Raw genomic sequence first — 22533 nt, 5'->3', positions numbered from 1 at the left:
TCATGAATACATCGATGCATCATTCAGTCGCTTTTATGAGAAGCTTAGAAAACAAGCCATCTTTACATTTCCACATTTGATGAAGATATTCAATGAGTGTGTTAGCATGCATCCAGCATCTTTTCTCCTACAAAAGGTGGCAGACTTCAAAGGATTTCTAAAGGGGTTCTTATATGATGGAGCTGATAGCTTAGTGGATCATTCAAAGCCATTGCAATTTAGGTTCTATATGAGTGATGGAATACCTTTGATGCAGTACAAAGTACACCCTAAAAATGTGGATTGGTTACCCGAAATTGGTATAGAGTTATGGAGGAGAAATGACCAAGAAGGAGACAAGCTTCCTGAAGGAGTTCCAAAAGTATTACCACCCTTTGAGTATGTTAAAGATAGTGAGAAAGTAATGGAAGGATTAAAGAAGTTTGTTAGTTGGTCGAAAGAGCACGTGCGAGAGAAAGGAGACAAAAGGGAGTGTGCTAGGTGGATCAACCCAAATCTCATGTACTGGGAGAATCTCATGCAATCTATGAAAAACCCTAGAGCAAGTGAAAACACTTTATTTGATGACTCCTGGCCAAGGATTATATGTGAACAAGATCATCCTCTTGAAGTTCCATTGGAAGATAGTCTAAATGAAGTACTTTATGTAATTGTGGGCCACTATTGTGGTCCAATTCGCAACAAACCAGCTAACGAGTTCAACCCAACTCTTGATGTGGCAAAGGAAGACTTTGCACTTGTGCAACCTTGTGATGAAAATTACCCAGTTTGTTTAGGAGTGAAAACAACAAATATTGATCAGAACAATGAGTCAGTAACCTACCTTCAAGTCAAGATACAATACTGGGCACCAATTTCAAAGACGAAGAATGCAAGTGATGTGGAGGTTTAGAAGGATTTTTGGAACAAGTAGTGGAGAGAGAACATCAATGATCCTCAACACTGGGAAGACACAAGTTGCATCATTTGGATATGGAAGCCCAAGGGTTATCGTTCGCGGACTGCGTACATACCTGAAAAGCAACTTTTGCTTTTTGTTTTTGATTTTTTTGCTAATTGAAAACGATTTTGCAGAAACTACTTGAGTAGGGCACTGGAATCGATGTGGTCTACAACTTTGCAGAAGAAAGTTTTTTCAAATTCTGCATCGATTTTGACTTATTGTTCGCAAACTGCATACATGCCTGAAAAGTAACTTCGCTTTTTGTTTTTTATTTTTCTCCTGATTGAAAACGATTTTGAAGGATCTAGCTTCCATTAACATTGCAATCGATGTGGTCTACAACTTTGCAGAAGAAAATTTTTCCAAATTCTGCATCGATTTTGAATTATCGTTGGCGGACTGCGTACATGTCTGAAAAGCAACTTTCTCTTTTTGTTTTCGATTTTTCTCCTAATTGAGAATGATTTTGCAAAAACAGCCCGCGAAGGCACTAAAGTTGATGAGGTCTATACCTTTGCACAAGAAACGTTTTTTTTTTTTCAAATTCTGCACTGATTTTGAGTTATCGTTGGTGGACTGCGTACATGCCTGAAAAGAAATTTTCATTTTTTGCCTTTTGACTTTTCTCCTAATTGAGAACGATTTTGCATAAACTATCATTCGCTTGAGCCATCGGAATTGATGTGGTCTACAACTTTACTGAAGAAAGTTTCTCTAAATTCTGCACCGATTTTGGGTTATTGTCTCGGACTGCGAATATGTTTGAAAAGCAAAATTTTACTTTTTGCTTTTGATTTTCCTCATAATTGAAAACTTCTCAATTATATTTTTTCTTCATCAATCATATATTTGTTACTGACGTTTTCAAGAGTTTTTTGGAGCAAGGGATTGCGCATATGTACATACCCATGCATGGTGCATCAAATAAAGGATTGCCCATTCTCCAGAGCCAGGTGGTTATGTGGGGCCCACATGTGTACAGGTAGGGCAGCATGTACATAGTGCATCGATTTTCACTATTACTAGTACCAGTGTGTTTTTTCTATAATAATGACGAGTTGGTAGCGCGTAAAAATTCTCGAGGAAGCTATCCGCGGGCCGACGACATGAGGTAAGCAGGTGTGTCAGATGGCATCGAGTGGCGTCAGGAGGTCGAACGGGGTCAATACTTGCACACAGAGAAGTACGGACACGACGTGGGTGTTTTCTTGTGAGAATTATGCAGAAAGGTCATCATGAGGACCATATTTTCAGGCCACTTCACGTGGTTGCGAGACGCATTATTGAAAAATGTTGAGTGCCAGGTGTGCGGATGATGCAAAAAGGTGACAAGTATGCACTCCAAGGTCAGGTTTTGGCCTGTTCGGGGTTCGTTTGAGGTCATCTAAAAGGCCAAGGGTGCCCAACTAATAAAGCTAAGTGTGGGAACTGAAAAAACAGAGAGAAGACCAGAAACAACGTGGAGAAGAGAGGAGGAACAGCCACAACTGTGTTTTTGGGGTTTTTGGATCCTGTTTTGGCCGTAAACTGCTCATCCGAGGTCGGATTTGAGCACTTTGACATTGTAGACTGGGGTTTTGGGCTGTTCCGGACGCGATGGCACTGTCCATTTTGCCAAATTCTTCACTCTTTTTCTGCTGTTTTGGCTGTGTAAGTTTCTCCTATGAGCGAAGCTTCTTCTCCAATTTGTGATTGTATCTGGTATATTTTACCCATTTTGTGTGAGCTATTTTCCCCTTGCTGTTGACCCAAGCTCATTTGTATCTAATTATCAGAAGTTCCCCTCTTTTGAGTTGAGTTTTTTGGGTGTGTCGGTGTGTGTGTCTCTATGTGGAGTGGGCAAGTGGATAGTCTCTCTCCTCTCACTCCATAGTTGTGTTCCCTATCTCAGCCAGGTGTGTTGTGTAAGTCGAGTGGTGCCCCATAGTGTGTGTGTGTGTGTGTGTGTGTGTGTATCATTCCAAGAGTGTGTGTCGGGGCATTAAAGAGGCGTTGTATGTGTTTTCATCCCGCTCACATTCTTTTGGTGCCCCCACTGAGGATCTTCTTCGAGTACCTTCTGCTTCGAGCTTCAAGCTTCGAGATTCGGGCTTACAGGTTGCAGGTTGCAGGTTGCAGATTACAAGTTACACGTTATAGGGATAGGTACAAGTACAGTGATTCACACAGGTACAGGAAGCTGGAGTTCAGTGATACATTGGCAAGTGGGAGTCACTTGCAGTTGCCGTGGGTATGCATCAGTTGGCGCCTGTTTGAGCGCATTGTCTGCTGGTATTGTACGTTACTTGTGGAAACTGCCATTGTACACCTTTGTGGAGCCATATTTGGTTTTATTTGGCAGTCCGAGCCATTTTTGAGACTTGGTCTGGAAGATAATCATTTCTGAGACTTGACTATATACAATTTGCATTAACCTTCGTGTGAGGGTCGATAGCGTGTGGTTTTATTGAGCTGGGGGATTCTCAAATGTGGAGATCCTTTTGGTGATACAGGTAGCTGGAGCACCCTTTTCGTGACCTATTTGATGCTCGGGTTCTATTGTTGACAGTTTATGCATACATATACAATCTATGTTTTGGGTTCCTACTGCTCTACTTCTGGGGAAACTCTGTCAAAATTTTTTCAAGTTATGATGGTTGGTTTTTTGGTCTTTTGAAAAATTTATGCTGTTATGCTACTGAAATTTTGGCAAAATCAGAGGATAAGACAGGTGTGCTTTCTTGGGAGCTTCATGGTTGGCTTTAATGGATGATCAAAATGGACCTCAGTTCACTCCGTTTCATTTAACTCAAAGAATCCAGATAAATGTTCATGTGTCTAGGAAGATTTTTTTCCAGCAGCGCATAGTCTTTACGTTCGGGCCAAGAAGATTACGAGAGATCCTGGAATGTCCTTTGCCTGTTGTAATTCCAATGATCAACTATGAAAACTCATTTGATGTGCATGTGTTTGTCCTTATCTGAAGTTGAGCTCCATTGAAGTTTCTGGGGATTGGGTAGTCAAAAGTTTTGGGTTCTTGCACGTGTGTTCAAAGGGGTTCTCAAAGCATCATAATTTGGGTAGCCATGGCTTTCTCTTATCCAGAGTTTCATGGAAGAAGTGATGAAGATGTGGAAGACTTTTTGGAAAAGATGGAGGTTGCCTGCATTAGCAACCAGATTCATGACCCTGCGCAAATTTACATCTTCTCCAAATTTGTTTGAAGAGTGATGCATGAGTTTGGTCTAAAGCATTTGAAGAGGAGTTGCATGTGGCTGATCCACCTGTAAGATTGAGTTGGGACAATCTACGGCATGGGTTGGAAGTGGAGTTTGTGAAGATAGAAGATCCTGACAAAGTGTGGCAAGAAGTACAGGCTTTAGTGCAAAAGGAAGGTGAGCCAGTAGATGCGTACATACATAAGTTCTCATTGGCATGGGAGCGGATGTGCAAGGCCTTAACACCACAAGTACCCCCACCTGACATGATGAAGAAGGACAGGTTCTTGGCTGGTCTTTGGGATAATATACGTTGAAGAGTGGAGCTAAAGAAGCCCTAACATATGAAGATGCACTAGAGGTAGCAAGGAACAAAGAGTGGAAGCTGAGGAAAATGAGCCAGTTAGGGGTGGAGTCTTTGCCCATGAGGTCTGAATTTCAGCCTATGGACTCTTTACAAGGTCGCATGCCAGGGGTTCATCACGAACCAGTGGTTCCTGTTACTACTCAGGTCATGCCAGCAGTGGTCACTACATCAGTGCAAGATGATGGGCTAAGGCAAGACATGAGGCAAATGGTAGATTTAATGAAGAATCTCAGCCTAAACATGCTAGGTCAAGTGGGAAATAATCGAGGTCGAGGGAGGTTTGCAAATCAGCCAGGAGGTGAAGAAAGGCCTAGGAATGGTGTTGGACAAAGCAATGGTAGGTTTTGGAGGCAGACGCCCACATGTTACAATTGTGGAGAGTTGGGTCACATCAGCCCGCAATGTGATAAGCCACCAAGGATGGGGGGAGACATGTATCCATTGCCAAGACAGGTGTTAACTAGGTCAAATGATTATGGCATCGAAATTAAGGGAGATGAAGGAACCAGTGGATTAACCCAAGAGGAAAAGGGAAAGACAAAAGTGCTAAGTGTAGTCACCTTGGAGAAGGCATCAAAGCTAGAGGATACATTAGTGATGCCTATTAGGAAGAGGACCACAGAGGACAAGGAAGGAAGAAGTGCCCTAGGTCCTAGTAAGAAGAAGGGAAAGAGTCATGAAGGTGAGGATGTCAAGGCCAAGAGGAAAAGGAGATCTCGTCGAAAGTTTCATGTTTCAGATTTTCCACTAGGGGATGGGCAATTAAGCTATGACTTGAAGGAGGATCTAACGAGCAGGAAGGCAGATGTTACTTTTGGGCAGCTTATAGAGATGGTGCCTAAGCTAAAGCGACAGTGGAAGAGGATGGTTTACCCAATGGAGAAAGAGCCAGAGAGAGGTTCAGTAAAGGTGTTGGCAATGGATGAGCTACTAGACATTTGTCCAATAGTAGATGTGTGGCATAAAAGGAAACATTTGGGACAAGGTTATGTGGATCGTGGAGCCCAAATATGCGTCATAAAACACTCATGCGTTGAGAAGATGGGTCTCACGGTGGCTGGGGTGTCAGGTTTTTAGATCAGATTGGCAAACCATCAAAAAGTAAAATGCTTGGGTGTTGTAAAGAGCTTAGAAGTGGAGGCATATGATGCAAAGGCAGTGGTTGATTTTCATGTGATGCCAGCAGGGTTGGGAGCATATCCTATTATACTGGGCAGACCATGGTTACGTGCAATGGGAGTTGTTCAAGATTGGCGACATGGTACGATTAGCCTCTATGGAAAGACAGGTACCAAGAAGCTTTATAATATGGACACAAGGAAATGATTAGAGAAGCTTTATGAAGATGACGATGAGTCTAGTGATGAAGACTCTTCCACGGTGACAGATGAGGACAGTGATAGCACTACCAGCAGTGATGAGGATGCTGATGTTGCATTTCTTTTGATGGACAAAAATCCAGGAGTTTGGTTTAGTTGCATTTTTGAATGAGGTTGAAGATGAAAGTGAAGGGCCTTATGAAGTGATTGAAGGGCTGATGCAAACCAAGGATGAGTTGTCAAAGAAGCAGGAATTGATGACACAAATGATCAGTGGAGACCTCTCAGCTATGGAGAAGGATATATATTTGCACATGCTGGCTAGTTTTCCTGATTTTTTCATTACTTCATATGAAGAGATCAGAGGGTTCAAGGGCAAAGAGATGCATATAGAGCTGAAAGAAGGTGCTAAGTCAGTGCGGCAAAGGCTAAGAAGGATGGGTCAAGAGCAAATGGAAGCCTTGCGAGAAGAGGTGGACAAGTTATTGAAGGCAGGGTTCATAGTCCCTGTGGAGACCACAGAATGGGTGAGTCCAGTTGTAGTCAGTCCAAAGAAGGATGGGAAGTGGAGAATTTGTGTAGATTTTAAACCCTTAAATGTAGCCACTAAGAAGAACCCATATCCTCTTCCATTCATCTGTCAGATCTTGGATTCAGTGGCAGGTTATGAGAGGTACAGTGTGTGTGATGGTTTTTTAGGCTATTTTCAATTGAATATTGCTCTTAAAGACCGCTCAAAGACCACTTTTATTATGCCATGGGCCTGCTATTGCTACACAGTATTGCCATTTGGGTTGTCAAATGGACCTTTCCTTCTATCAAGAGAGAGAAAATTGGGTGTTGGAACCATTCATTGGTAGTTGTGTTAAAGCTTTTATGGATGACTTCTGTGTTTATAGCAGTAGGGTTGAACACCATGAGAAGCTACAGATGGTATTGGCTCGATATGATGAATGTGAAGGACAGCTAAATCCAAAGAAATTTCATCTAGCATAGCCAAGGGTGAAGTTATTGGGCCACATGGTGTCAGAAAATGGCATTGAGGATGATCCAGACAAGGTTAAGTCTATTATTCTTCTTCCATCACCTACGAGTACGAAGCAATTGGCAACTTTTATACACAAAGTGAAGTACATGGCACGGTTTATTCCATTGTCTTCGCAGCTTCTTTATCCATTACAACAAGTGGCAAAGCATGATCCATTGCAATGGGATGACAAGTATGAAGAAGTGTTTCAAGAGGTGAAAGAGGTGTTAGGGGGGTTGTCAGCCATGCAGGCTCCTGATTAGGAGAAAGTGTTTTACGTAAATCCATCAGTAGGGGATGATGCCATTGGAGCCATGCTATTGAAAAAGGGTAAGGGCAACCATTATATGAGGCCAGTGTATTGTGCAAGCCGAGTGAAGTTGATAGCGGAGAGAAAGTTCTCGGAAGTAGAGCTAGTGATGGCCAATGTAATATTTGCTTGTCGACGATTTCGTCATTACTTGCTACCACGACCTTTTGTTTTCTTGACGAGTTATGCCTTTTTGCCACAGTTAATTAATGACACTAACATGTCAAATGTGGTGAAGAAATGGGTAATTGAGCCGCAAGAGTTTGAGTTCTCTTTTCTAGTGGAAGATAGTACAAGGGCTACCCTAGCTGATTTGTTGACCTACAAGGAGAATCCCCTTATTGTTAAGGAATAGGTGGTGAGAAAGGTAGTTGAAGAAGTGCCACAGATCAGCAATGCACATGTGTTGTTCTTTGATGGTTCATACAGAAAGAGCCATGATGCAGCTTCAGGGGGTATAGCACTTTATGATCCAGAGGGGAAGCTAGTATGCAAGAGAGGGTTCAAATTGGATGCTCATAGTAACAATGAGGCTGAATATGCTACTCTGGAAGCCGGATTACACATTTGTTTGAAGCATGGGGTTCGAAGGTTGAGCATAAAAGGTGATGCCTTGTTAGTGGTGAAGCAAGTGCTGGGTGTGTGGAAGAGCAAGAACACCTCATTGAAGGAAATGTTCTTCAGAATTAAAGGCTTGTTAAAAAATTTTAAAGCATGGAGCATGAGACACATTGAACGTTCTCTAAATGGGCAGGCACGTGAAGCAGCTCAAGGCATGATTGGGGAGCTATTTGTGTTGAGGACCACTTTACCTCTTTATCATGGCCGGGAAAGTTTGGCTCAAGAAGAGGAGTTTTTGCTAACAGGAATCATTCCAAAGGAGATTCAGAAGTCTAAGAAGTATGGTTTTGTGCATAGAGCATACAGGTACAAATTGATTGGTGATGTCTTATACATGAAAGGGGTTGATCTTGTGTTGAGACGTGTACCTTGGCGAGAGGAGCTTTATAGAGTGTTGGAAGAGAATCATGAAGGCGCATGTGGTGGCCATTTTGCTCTAAAGATCACCTTGCATAAGATTCTGCAAGAGGGGTATGTATGGCCTAGTTTGCACAAGGATGTTCACCATTGGTGTAGGTCTTGCAATAGGTGTCAAGAATTTGGGAAGAGAGTGTTGAAGCCAGAGCTACGAAAAACCATTATAGCGTTTGATGTGTTTGAAAAGTGGGGGATTGATGCAATAGGCCCGTTACCTATCACAAGCAGAGGCAAAAGCTATATCTTGACGGTAGTGGACTATCTCTCTAGATGGCAGAGGCTATAGCAGTAAAACAGATCACTGCAAAGGATGTGGCAAAATTTGTGTATGATGAAATATGTTGCAAGTTTGGGGTGCCATTAGAGCTACTTTCAGATAAGGGGCCAGGATTTAGAGCTAAACTGCTAGACTTCTTATGCGCAAAGATGAAGATTAGGCACCAGCATACCACTCCTTATTACCCACAGTGTAATGGCTTAAATGAAAGATTCAATGGTGAGTTGGTACAGATTCTTTCGAAAGTGATAGAGCACCAAGGAAAGAATTGGGATTTGGAATTGCCTAGTGCATTATGGGCTTACCGTACTTCAGTGAAGACAGGTACAGAGTTTACTCCATTTCATTTGGTATATGGAAACGAAGCACTATTGCGTGTGGAAGTAGAGTTGCCAACAGTAAAGATGCTAGAGAAGCTACTTGGGCCGTCTAGTAATGCATTCAAAGAGAGGCTCTTACAGTTACAGGAGGTTCAGTTGGATAGGATGAGCGCATTGGAGCATTATGGGCAGATGCAGGATAAGGCTTTGGCAAAGATAAATGAAAAGGTCAAAAGTAAGGGTATCAAGAAGCATGACTTAGTTTTGCATTACAACAGTAAGTTGGACAACACCTTCCAAAAGAAGTTTCAGATTAAGTGGGAAGGCCCTTTCAAAGTAGTGGAGTGTTTTCCAAATGGTACATATCAGTTGGCTAACCTGGATGGGATTCTACATAAGTCAAGGGTAAATGGATTGCGTCTTAAATTGTATCATGCCAGGTTGATGATGGTAGAGCAAGATGAGCTGTATGTGGATCAAGGAGTGTTGGTGAAGGATGAGGAGACTTGTGACGTTGCGAGTCTCATGTCGCTTTTTGCTGCTGCTGATCATGAATGATCTAGCAGGCTAGAGGATGGGCAAATTATGTCAGGAGTTTTTTGGAGCAAGGGATTGCGCATATGTACATGCCCATGCATGGTGCATCAAATAAAGGATTGCCCATTTTCCAGAGCCAGGTGGTTATGTGGGGCCCACATGTGTACAGGTAGGGCAGCATGTACATAGTGCATCGATTTTCACTATTACTAGTACCAGTGTGTTTTTTCTATAATAATGAGGAGTTGGTAGCGCGTAAAACTTCTCGAGGAAGCTATCCGCGGGCCGACGACATGAGGTAAGCAGGTGCGTCAGATGGCATCGAGTGGCGTCAAGAGGTCGAACGGGGTCAATACTTGCACGCAGAGAAGTATGGACACGACGTGGGTGTTTTCTTGTGAGAATTATGCAGAAAGGTCATCATGAGGGCCATCTTCTGGGGCCACTTCACGTGGTTGCGAGACGCATTATTGAAAAATGTTGAGTGCCAGGTGTGCGGATGATGCAAAAAAGAGACAACTATGCACTACAAGGTCAGTTTTTGGCCTGTTCGGGGTCCGTTTGAGGTCATCTAAAAGGCCAAGGGTGCCCAACTAATAAATCTAAGTGTGGGAACTGAAAAAATAGAGAGAAGACCAGAAAAAACGTGGAGAAGAGAGGAGGAGGAGCCGCAACTGTGTTTTTGGGGTTTTTGGAGCCTGTTTTGGCCGTAAACTGCTCATCCGAGGTCGGATTTGAGCACTTTGACATTGTAGACTGGGGTTTTGGTCCGTTCCGGACGCGATGGCGCTGTCCATTTTGCCAAATTCGTCACTCTTTTTTTGCTGTTTTGGCTGTGTAAGTTTCTCCTATGAGCGAAGCTTCTTCTCCAATTTGTGATTGTATCTGGTATATTTTACCCATTTTGTGTGAGCTATTTGCCCCTTGGTGTTGGCCCAAGCTCATTTGTATCTAATTATCAAAATTTTCCCTCTTTTGAGTTGAGTTTTTTGGGTGTGTGTGTGTGTGTGTGTGTCTCTGTGTGGAGTGGGCAAGTGGATAGTCTCTCTCCTCTGACTCCATAGGTGTGTTCCCTGTCTCGGCCAGGTGTGTTGTGTAAGCCGAGTGGTGTCCCATAGTGTGCGTGTGTGTGTGTGTATCATTCCAAGAGTGGGTGTCGGGTCATTATAGAGGCGCTGTGTGTGTTTTCATCTCGCTCACAATGTAACTTTGCTGCAGAAGCCAGTTACATATCGTTCCGATTCAGTCGAGCCGTTGATGATCGTCCAAATTCTATCGAGCTACTGTTGGTACATGACCTTTTGTTATATGATATACTCATTCATTGATTCTCGTATAATTATTCTTCTAGAGATATAGTTTACATCGTACCATAGTGATTTTGATGGTACCATGATGATGTTTTGTTAGTACTTTGGTCATGGTGATTTTCATTGATACCATGATCATATTTTGTTGATAGCATGGTTATTCTCGGTGATGCGATGATATTTAATTGATTCCATGGTGATTTTAGTTTATACCATGATAATGTTTCGTTGATTCCATGGTTATTCTTGGTGATACCATGATGTTGTTTCATTGATACCATGGTTATTCTCAGTGATGGCATAATGTTGTTTCGTTGATACAATGATTATTCTTGGTGATATCATGATGTTGTTTTGTTGACACCATGATATTTTTTTGCTGATACCATGGTCATTCTCGGTGATATCATGATGTTGTTCGTTGATACCATGGTTATTCTCGGTGATACCATGATGTTGTTTCGTTGATACAACCATTATTCTATGATGCTTTTCGTTGATACCATGATGATTTATTCATATTGATACAATGATGATATTTTGTTAATACTTTGATGATACATATTGATATCACTACGTTGATAAATGTCGTTTTATGTAGTATATACACTTGTCATTTGCATCACGTATCATGCATCTTGTACTTTTTATGTTCATACTTTATGTCCACATATGTTGTCCTGCGTATATATGTCGTCAAAAGAGTGGTGCCGCGAACCATCTCTTATGGCATTGTCAACGTAATTATTTCACTAACGATGCTAATAATTTTCATGACTATGTTTTTTGAGTTTATGATCTATGTAGGATTGATCAAAGAATTGATTTCATGAAGACAAACTAGGTGACAATAAAAGATTTATGAAGACATGTTTGGTGATTCCATATTGATGACAACATGAAGATATGTTTGGTGATGCGATAGTGATGACGAGCTACATAGCTGATTCATGGAGACACTTCTGATTACAAGCTAATTGATAGCCTTTACACCTTTTTATTGAACCTTTGTATTCATTATTGTATTTGATAGGATAGGAGTAATGTAACTCCTCATAAAACATTCATTGTAAAAGGAGTGATGTAGCTCCTCATAAAATATTCATTGTAAAAGGAGTGATGTAGCTCCTCATGAACATTTGTATATTCAATGATTTTTATAATATAACGGTGGGTGTATATAGAGATGTGGGTTTTTCCCTTGATCCCCCAGGGGTTTTTTCATCCACAGTTAGGGACCCTTATTTGAGCGGGGGTGTTGAGCTTATATGTGAAGCTACTCAATATATGGCTTCTCTATATATGGCACCCAGGTACCCTCTATATATACATCATCTCATGTGTGTATTCTACACACTTTGGGGTTCTATTTCTGTGCTCTCTCCTTCTCTCTCAACACTTTAAGCCAAAAAATACTTCCAAGATAAGATAGAGTCCTTATCTGCATCTATCCAAACAAGACGTTAGCTTTGGATGTGTTTTGTAGGTATCAATGGACTATACCAATTATTATCCATGTCTATGTTATAACTTTTTTAACTGACAAGCTTATTCCAAAGTATTTATGTGATCCATATATAGTAAAAAGAGTTTTATTACCGCAAACTTTATATTTTGGCATAAATATTAGTCTAATTATAAGGCCATAACCCCTTCTAATCCAAGTGTCTTATCTCCCCCCATCAACATCTTTATCAATTTTGTTTTCCTTTGCCAGATTAGTGAAGCTCTATAACACAAAGCCATAAAAGAAGCCTTTTAAATAATCCGTTAATAGTTCAAGAATATCAAACTTTTTTTTGTTTATTTAGGACAGATACAGTTTATGGCCATTAGGGTTCATGGAATCCAATACTTCCCAAGTTTGTATGCCACTTACATTAATTATACATCTCTTATCAAACCAAGTGGCAGAGAACCCTTGCAGTATCCAACTGGACCGAATGTCAAACCATGAAGTAAAAGGAACAGATGCTTTTATTGAGTTTTTTTTCAACTATACCCAACCATGTGAATGAAAAAAAATGTATTGTATCATCTCATCAAAACAACCAGTAACGAACAGGTCCAACATCAGTATGCAGCTGGGGCATACCCCAAAAAACCACCAAAAACTATATATAAAACAATCCAACATTAGTACGTAGCTGAGCCAAATCCCAATATTCAATTAGCCAGTATTTTGCATGACCTGTAACTACTACCAGTAACAAGTCCAAAACTAGTAAACACCCGGGGTATACCCTCCCATCCCAAAAGATTTCGTTTGGAAAGTATGGACCGTTAGTACGTCAAGTGACCATCAACAGAGTATTTTATTGTCAAGCCAAGCGGTAGCATTATAACATACCCCAACTATAGTTTTGATATAAACCAATGAATAGTTTACGCAGAGCAACCGCAAATCAGAGTTTTATCAAGTCAAGCAGCAACAACCATTATGCCACACCCCAATATTTAAGAAGCACGTTTAATCAAACCAATGAATTGTATTATGCAGAGCTACTCAGAACCAAAACCCAATTGCGGGACCATAGCTTGCCAGCAAGTTTTTAAACCATTCAACCTTTTGTCACATACTGTCAAGTATAACCAACCCATATAGTGGGCCTTACCAGGCTTAAGCGACAATGATCAAGATACCATAGCCCTGTTGTTTATAGTATCCTATGGCCAGCAAAAAGGGGGAAAAAACCATAATATCAAGCTCAGTAATCAGTGGCCAACGTGTATCACTTGAGTTGCAAGCTCCATGTTTGGTACATCAGAGAGTAAACAAACACACATAGTCCTAACTCTTTATGCAAGTAGAACACACACAAGGCTAAGTGAGGGCTAGAATGCGCCTTCACCTCTTTAAATAGAAGAAGGTAGACCACAATCACTCATGGCGTGTAGCGTGAAAAATCATTAACATGCCAAGCACTGAGTAGAGCGTGCTATTCCTCCTAGGGAATCCAAAACGTGTAGCCGCCTCTGATGTGGTCAGGCACAGTAGAGCAGAGCCACCATTGCGCCTCAAGGCAGGGTAGGTGAGGCATAGTAAGAAATTTTTAACCACAATATAAGTTTCCAGCTAAGGTCTTGCAACCATCATAACCCTATAGGGGTTCCATCCCATGGTGGATACCGACTAAGTGTAGCTAGGAAAGATGTAAGGCTATAGTGGAGACATAGCCAAGATGACATCATTAGGGGGTAGTATAAGTTCTTATTGTGCTGAAAACATAAAGACAAGTAACAAAGTGTGTGTGTGTGTGTGTGTGTGTGTGTGTGTGTGTGTGTGTGTGTGTGTGTGTGTGTGTGTGTGTGTGTGTGTGTGTGTGTGTGTGTGTGTGTGTGTGTGTGTGTGTGTGTGTGTGTGTGTGTGTGTGTGCGTGTGTGTGTGTGTGTGTGTGTGTGTGTGCACGCGTGTGTGCATGTGTGCATGTGTGTGTGTGCACGCGTGTGTGCATGTGTGCATGTGTGTGTGTGTATTTGTAAACTATCATGTGCAAACACACTCTAGTGTATAGTATGGTTGTTGAAAACGCATAATATTGGATCTTGTAGACTCTTAAGCATCCACTAAACATTGTATCACGGTTTTTTTAGGTGCAACAACCTAGCACAATATAACCTTACCTCAAGTCCATGAGACACAAAGAATCGTCCCAAATTTGTGAATTTTTTCCTATTCTCCTAAATATGTGTTTTTTGGGGAGTAATATTAACAATGAATCGTGACCACTGTGTTATCATGAGAGGATGCTCCAGGGGAAGCCACCACATTAACCCAAGGGAGGTGTGTGTGTGTGTGTGTTTGTGTGTGTGTGTGTGTGTGTGTGTGTGTGTGTGTGTGTGTGTGTGTGTGTGTGTGTGTGTGTGTGTGTGTGTGAGAGAGAGAGAGAGAGAGAATGGTCGTGAGCAGAGTGTGGCGACATAAATGGGTATTGTGCAGAGAGTGGGAGAGAATGATCTAATGCATGGTATGCTTCCCAAGGAGGAGAACAAATTCATGCCCCCCTAAGAGGGGAATTTTATGAGGACTAAAAGCCCAAGGTCAACTACCACTTTAAGGAGAACATCCCACAAAAGGAGTGGAGATTCCTAGCCAATTAAAGTGTCCGGACAAAATCAGGTAGTGTTACTTATAAATCTGTTTGTGTGTGTGTATGTGTGTGTGTGTGTGTGTGTGTGTGTGTGTGTGTGTGTGTGTGTGTGTGTACCCACCCTATCCGAGGCACCATACACAATCGGTCGGTAGTAGGCCCATTTTGTATGGGCCTACTACCAAATAAGAGAGACGAGGTTGGCATGGCTGAATTGTAATCCAGGCCAGTCATTCCAAGGGATATTTTTTGTCATTTTTCTTATTAGGTTTCTCCTCTTGAATCCAATAAGGCGAAACTTGTGAATAAGCAGCTTGATGTCTTCCTATGCTAAGAGGCAATTAGAGGAAGAGTATAAGATCAAATATAGGAGGCTTACACAAGTACTAAGAGCTGCTTTATGAGGTTGACTACTATTCATTTTTATGAATTTTATGGGAGGGATATTCAATAGGTCTCTTTTCCAAGTGAAACGGTAGTCATAGCCACCATTACAGGGGTTATGAAGTGTGATTGTGAAATTAAGGAATTGTACCGAAGTAGAAAAGAAGCCAAAGGTTGTAGGAAACCTTGGGCCAAAAGTTGGTTCAATCTTAAGACAGTTCAGGTAAATAAGATTAATTTCCTCTGTTTTATTGTTAGGGCTTAATATGTCATCCATATACCTATAAGTGTGTTTCAAAAGAGAGAGTTTATGATAGTTGATTTTATCACCCATGGTTCTGAGAAACCATTTGTACTCAAAGAAGGCTAAATACAAATTACACATAAGGGTGAATAGGAGAATCCCATAGGAATGCCCAAGATTTGGTTAAAGCATTGTCCTCCAAAGAGAATAGTGCACTTATCCAGAATCCAAGAAATATTTCTAATTTTACTCATTGAAGTGTAAAGGGTGAGAGGAGTGGGGTTTCTTAAGCCATCTAGGTTTACTAGAGAGAGAAATGTAGAAGAAATCATTCCTCCTAGCATGTTTAAATACTAACCCAATCATTCACCTTCCAAACGTATATTCTCGTAGCATTGAGTTATATCTGCTGTGAAGAGATGGAATATCTATTTGGGGAGGTTAAGAGTAACTTCAGTGGATTTTTTTACTAGCCAAAAGGGGTTATAGTGTATTTGGAGAAAGTTAGAACATATTTTTTGTTTGGCTCCACAAACAGGTTCAAATTCTGAGAGTACAAGGTCAAGGCAAAGGGTGATATCTTTAGTAATGTGAGTAAAAATACCATTCCAAGCATCTGATATTCAAAGAACAGGAAGCTTGGTAGTCTAAAGAGAATAGCTAAGGTTTAAAAGATGTTTGGCAATAATATCAGTAACCTCACAAGGAAATACATTTAGCGGTGTGAATTCCTTCCCAGATAGTCGAGAGTGAGCTGCTTTCCAAGTCAAGCTTTTGCATATAACAATGGGGCAGTTGGAGCTTTTATCCAATCCTACTATAAACCAATCTTGTGAAAGCTTCTAAAATTTAACTCCAAGATGTGGTGTGATCCAAGAACTTTCAGTAGACAGCCATTTGTATGGTATAAGCAAGATTTTTTGAAAGAAACTTTGTTCAACCAATTTAGCTAAGTCTAGTAGGACTGACTTCTCTAGTTGGAGAGTATTGACAAGGTCAGTTAAGTAGCTAAGTAAAGTTGATAGAGCAAGATATGGGTTTTTTGGAAATATGCGGATGTGATTCACTCCTTTAGCTAAAATTTTCCGGACTTTGGTATCTTTAACTAAATCACGTTCACAAGTGCAGACATGCCTGCCACAAATATCAAAATATTTACAAAAAGAGGCATATTTATCACAAGCACATTACGGAGCAGTGTTGTGTCATAAAAATTCATTACTATAGACAAGATTCTTAATAGATTGTTGATACTTCCAACCAATGAGCACATGATCAAGTATTTCATGATTGCCAAAGAGTAAGTCAAAACACTCACAAAATATTGTTTTTGGGTGCATTCAAGCCAGAAGTTCACTTTGGAAAAGACATACTCCTTGCAAGAGTTCTTCCTTGTAAGATGCATCCTTCCACATGGACCAAAAGTAACCTGCACAGTATCAGTGATCATAAGTCAAGGAGGTGTTGGAGGGAGTGTTTCTTTCTCTTCCCCCAATAAAGCTACGAGACTTTCCTATGTTAAAATTAGAGGAAGACATAGGTGTTTAAAAAAATGTGAATTTATTATTGGGGGTGGCTAAAGAGTTAGGTCTTTTTAATGAGGAGGAGGAGTCATCTTCAATACAAGGTTTGAGTAAACTGGTGATTATCTTAACACGTTTGTAGTTGGCATAAGTGGTCAGATAAATTCCTGGTTCATAAGATTTGAGCTCTTTCAAGATATCCAGCATAAGCCCACATAAAATATTGAAAGCGATTTGAGCAACCACCTATTGTTTGGCTTGGCCTCCTAACCAAGAGCACATAAGGGATAGATGAAAGTTCACTGGCTTCTCGAGAAAAAGTTGGTCAAGATGGTTGAGGATAAACCAGATAGCATGGTCAACCACATAATTCTAGATTTTCACGAGGCTTTAGGGTCAAAAAACTTGCATGCACATTTAACATATGCCCAAAATACATTCTAGATAGATTTCGGGTAGAAGTCAAGATTACTTTTAGCAAACTCCATGTTACCTTTTGTCTGAATGTACAATCTTGCATTAGAAGAGCATTTGGAATGGTCAATAAAATTAAGGTTGAAGGCGGCTTTAATGAGTTCCCCTTTGTTAAGGAACTACCCTCCGTTCAAAATCCTGAGTCTGCAATCCTCAACTAAGGAGGCATGACGATTAGCTAAACATACGCAGGTTTCACTGAAAATTGGTGCCAAAAAGGCTTTGTTAGGTAAAACCCAGAGCTGATGATCCACTCCAAAGGACTCAGTTTCAATTTGTCTAATATGTAGGAAAGGAAAAACTTATGACACTTTGGGTACCATTTCCAAAAGATTAGAGTCACTAAGGGAGCAAAGATTGTTTTGAAACTCCTTGATAGCTTCAAGCACCGCACTATCTCTGCAAAAGATGCCACCAGTTTGTGGGAAAGTTGGAGTAGCAGGGATACTGATAAAAGATGGATTGAAGCCACATAGTTTTTTGAGAAAGCTAGATAGCTCAGTTTTAGAAGGAGAAAACATGGCTATCTCTTGCTGATATTGTAAACAAATTATAGGCAACCTATGTAATGGGAAATCAAAGCCACCCCATCTTTGGTGTCCTTGTCCACGGTAGCCAAAATCTTGACCCAATCATTGAAAGAAAGCATGTGTAAGATAGATAACTTTCTATCTGTGGTAAGGGCCGAATCATAGACTAATTGAGAAGCCTCCAAACTGCAAAAAAAATTGAGGACAAGAGAGGTAGCTACACAAAGGGGCTCAGAGGATAATTCCAAGTCTTGTGAAAGGGAAAGGGTCTGCAATAGACAAAATTGCTAGTAAACAAGGGATTAATTAGGGTAAGAAGTAACACGGCTTTTGGCCCGTCGAGCCAGAAAAGGTATAGTCCTAACAGCCAAGGCTTTTTTTTGGAGAATGGTCCTTTAGGTAAAACCTAATTTGTTCTAAAATCCTTGTATGCTTCTTTGGGTCGTGGATCATTTTCATGCAATTAGTCAATTTAAATAAGGTGATGAAGCTATGGTAGGATGCTACCAATCTTTATGGAATATAAGACAAGTAAAACATGATGATGTAGGGAAGAACCTCAAAGCATTCGAGGAGCCACTTTTCTAGAATCCATTGGGCGCAGGCTACTGCAAAGACATTGGTCAAGGTAGGTTATCTTGAAGAACCATTTTTTGCCCTCATTGACCATGGTTCTAAAATAAATAGAATGTCAAAAAGTCTTTACAGCAAATGTAAATGTCCAATGGACACAAATTAACATGGTTGGATGGTCAAAGTGGCAAACAATCCGTCAGTGAATTGTATGAAGTATGTCCAAGTGTAAAGGTGACAATATGTGATGTAAAGGATGAACAAAACTTCTTTATACAAGACACATCTTCATATACTCTTATCCTTTGGCATGTATGTGATCCTGAAAGCTAATAGAAAATTATGATTAGTATTGTAGGTTGGACCTGCACTCCTTAAACCTGCAAAGTCAGAGGCTATAATAGCCGTGAGTAGGTATCCAGAGTGATAGCCTAAGAGGGACAACCTAGCACCAGCCAACCCAAAAAGGAGTTATAAACAGTGGGTCCAACTTAGAACTATGATTCAAGCTAGTTTCCAAAGCCAGCGTCTTGGTTTTCCCAAAGAGCTGGAAAAACCTTGTGTATAGGATATGTGTAGCTATTTCACTTATATAATAAGACATAAATGAACTTTTACGCTCAAAATAGAAAAATAGCAATCATTAGTACTAAAACAAGTCAATCTTAGAATTATCCTTTTACATGGCTATAAGAATGAGATCTCATTCTGATGTAAAAATATAATAATCGATCAAAGAAGTGTGGGACGCATGTCTTACCTCACCATCCTATCTTGTTGCAATATTAGTGAGAACCATGATTAATTTGTCAAACCATGGGACGAAGCTGATTCGACTACTACATAGAGGCTACAAGAGGTTGTCAATCTCTTAGAAAACAACTAACAACTCGCATCTAACTCAAGCTACACTCAAGTGACTGAAATCACCAAAAGCCAATCGCTCATCGGCAAGCAAATCACATCCATTATAGCATCAAATGACATCCAAATGTAACGAAACTTCTAGGAAAAGTTTAGAAGACCTAAGCACGCATGCCTATGGTCTCAAATCCCACTTTAGGTCAAGTTTCAAAATCGCGATTATTAACAGCAGTGGATTTTTGACCTAGTTGTTTTCGACCCATAATGCATCTAAATGCTTAGCAATGATGCCCCAATACCCCGCCTATGCTTAGTTTTTGTTCTAAAAGTGTAAATTCCTAGTTATCATGAGATTAGGCCGCGATTCGGCGACACCAAAAGCTACGAAATACTGTGAACGGCTTACGTCAATGCGTAGAGCTCTTACCTACGGTTGCAATGCAACAAATGCATTCGCAATGTGACAACCGGAGACGGAGTAGGAAGCACAAGAAGGAGAGAAATGAGCGTCGTTAGCTCACACTGTGTATTTCTTATCCAAAAACTTATAAAAAACTTACAAAAATTGGCTTTTATACCTTAGCCAAGGTTTTTGGGTGCTCAAAAGTAATAATCTGGAGTTCTACCAAAGTTGGGAATTGAATGGCTGATACAATTTGGAAGCTTATAGCCCCGGCTCATTAATTACAAGGTTTATCAAGAAAACAGGAGTTACAATATTCCCGCACGATTAATTTGTCAAACCATCGGACGAAGCTAACTCGACTAGTGCATAGAGGCTACAAGAGGTTGTCAATATCTTGGAAAAAAACTAACAACTCGCATCTAACTCAAGCTACACTCAAGTGACTGAAATCACCAAAAGCCAATCGCTCATCGGCAAGCAAATCACATCCATTATAGCATCAAATGACATCCAAATGTAACGAAACTTCTAGGAAAAGTTTAGAAGACCTAAGCACGCATGCCTATAGTCTCAAATCCCACTTTAGGTCAAGTTTCAAAATCGCGATTATTAACAGCAGTGGATTTTTGACCTAGTTGTTTTCGACCCATAATGCATCTAAATGCTTAGGAATGATGCCCCAATACCCCGCCTATGCTTAGTTTTCGTTCTAAAAGTGTAAATTCCTAGCTATCATGAGATTAGGCAGCGAGTCGGCGACACCAAAAGCTACGAAATACTGTGAACGGCTTACGTCAATGCGTAGAGCTCTTACCTACGGTTGCAATGCAACAAACGCATTCGCAATGTGACAACCGGAGAGGGAGTAGGAAGCACGAGAAGGAGAGAAATGAGCATCGTTAGCTCACGCTGTGTATTTCTTATCCAAAAACTTATAAAAAACTTACAAAAATTGGCTTTTATACCTTAGCCAAGGTTTTTGGGTGGTCAAAAGTAATAATCTGGAGTTCTACCAAAGCTGGGAATTGAATGGCTGATACAATCTGGAAGCTTGTAGCCCCGGCTCATTAATTACAAGGTTTATCAAGAAAATAGGAGTTACAATATTCCCGATTTATCAAAATAATATTTGTTTTTACAAGGAGAACTCCGAAAAATGGTGTCCACATTAGCTTGCTGCTAGCATTCCCCCCCTCCTCGCTTGTGTTGTCCCTTGACACAGCTTTATGGGCTGAAGTAGTCTTCAGGTTGACGGCGGGCGAGACGGTCCTTCAGTGCTTCCAGTGCTTTTTCATATCTGATTTTGTGTTCTTTGTCTGACACTTGCAAAAACTGGATGGTGACTTTTTTTTTGAGTTCTACTGCCGAGTAGCCTACAAATTTGGCTGTGAGGTTTCTTATCACCGGTGCAAATATCTTCGTTCGCCAAGTGAAAAAGCCAGTGTAGAAGGCCTCCTCAAAAGCTAGCATATTGTGCGAGGCGGAAACATGCATCTGGCGTAAAAGCCATAAAGAACTTCCTCTGAGGGATACCCACTTAGATTATAGCAGAGGCCTTTGTTTCCTTCCAAAAATGAGAGCCATGGGGCTCCTGTCTGCTCAGGATCATTGAAGACTTGTATGCAAGTAAGTAGCATCCTGTGGATTTTGTAGAGCATTGTGCAGGAGAGATCTGGCAGACTTTTGAAGAATGTCATGGCGCCCGTTAGGGTTTTCACCATGTATTCTTCTGTTGCTTGACCTCTCTCGGGAGCTGGCAGCCTGGGAAAGTTCATCCATGTTGGCCTCTTTTTCTGCAGTGCTTCGTGTGCTTGCCATGTCCTTACTCGAGGTACCGGACAAAATGTTGGATCTTTTTGTATGGCCACAGGTGCTCTCGTGAATAGAATCAAGTATCTTGGATTCTTGTTCAACCAGCTTAGCCGCCACTTCGGGTGGTCTTGATCAGCACCATCTTCTTGCATATCTCGGTATAATCTTTCCTTTACCTGTAAGAGTTCAACCTTGATGAGAGGGTATGGCAGGCATTGTTGGTGCCATTGAGCATTGATTTGATTGGGAATGAGTTGTGTGACAATGACAGAGTGTAAAACTCTCAACCCCCAATCCATAGCTGCCTTCCACTTCTCATCTACCTCCAAGGTGATCTTCTCCTTTAGTACATCTTCTTCAGTCTTTGACAGCTGGACCATCGGCACTGTGTCTTCCTCTGTGACTTGGATTTTAAAATCTTCTCCCCCAGTCGACTCTATTGTAGACTGCGCCTCAAAGTCAGCAAATGACACCGAGGGGATTTCCACTTGGGGTGGCTCTGAAGTGCCTTCCTCCTCCTGTACATCTGGCTTTCCATCTCTGAGGAGTTGGTTTACTCTTTTCAATTATGGAATCTCTTTAAGGAGCTCCTCCTCTCTTTGGACCTGCATGAGCGCCAGGTCTCTGCGTTGTAACTGCTCCAGCTTCAACTCCAGCTCTAAATCTCTGTTTGTTTTTTCAAGTGCTTTATACACCTCATGTGTTCCCTTGATCAAGGCCACGCCTGGATTTTCTCTTAATTGCCGCAAGAAAGGGGCCTGATCATTAATCCTTTGTTCTGAATACTACAGTGATGCGTTTCCTACATCTAATTGTACTTGAATCTTTTGAGCGAACAGAGAGGTGATGAGAAGTTCATTTCTCACTACGGTCAACTGCTCATCTTTCACTTTGCTGGCATCAGATAGCTTAGTCAAGAGGTCACCCAACTCCTCCATTTCCTTCTGTTGGCTGTCTCTTGCTATTTGATGTTGTTCTGCTTCAGTC

This window comes from Adiantum capillus-veneris, chromosome 7 (assembly GCF_014529385.1).
Source record: "Adiantum capillus-veneris isolate H3 chromosome 7, ASM1452938v2, whole genome shotgun sequence".
NCBI lineage: Eukaryota > Viridiplantae > Streptophyta > Polypodiopsida > Polypodiales > Pteridaceae > Adiantum > Adiantum capillus-veneris.
This window is presented reverse-complemented; position numbering follows the sequence as displayed.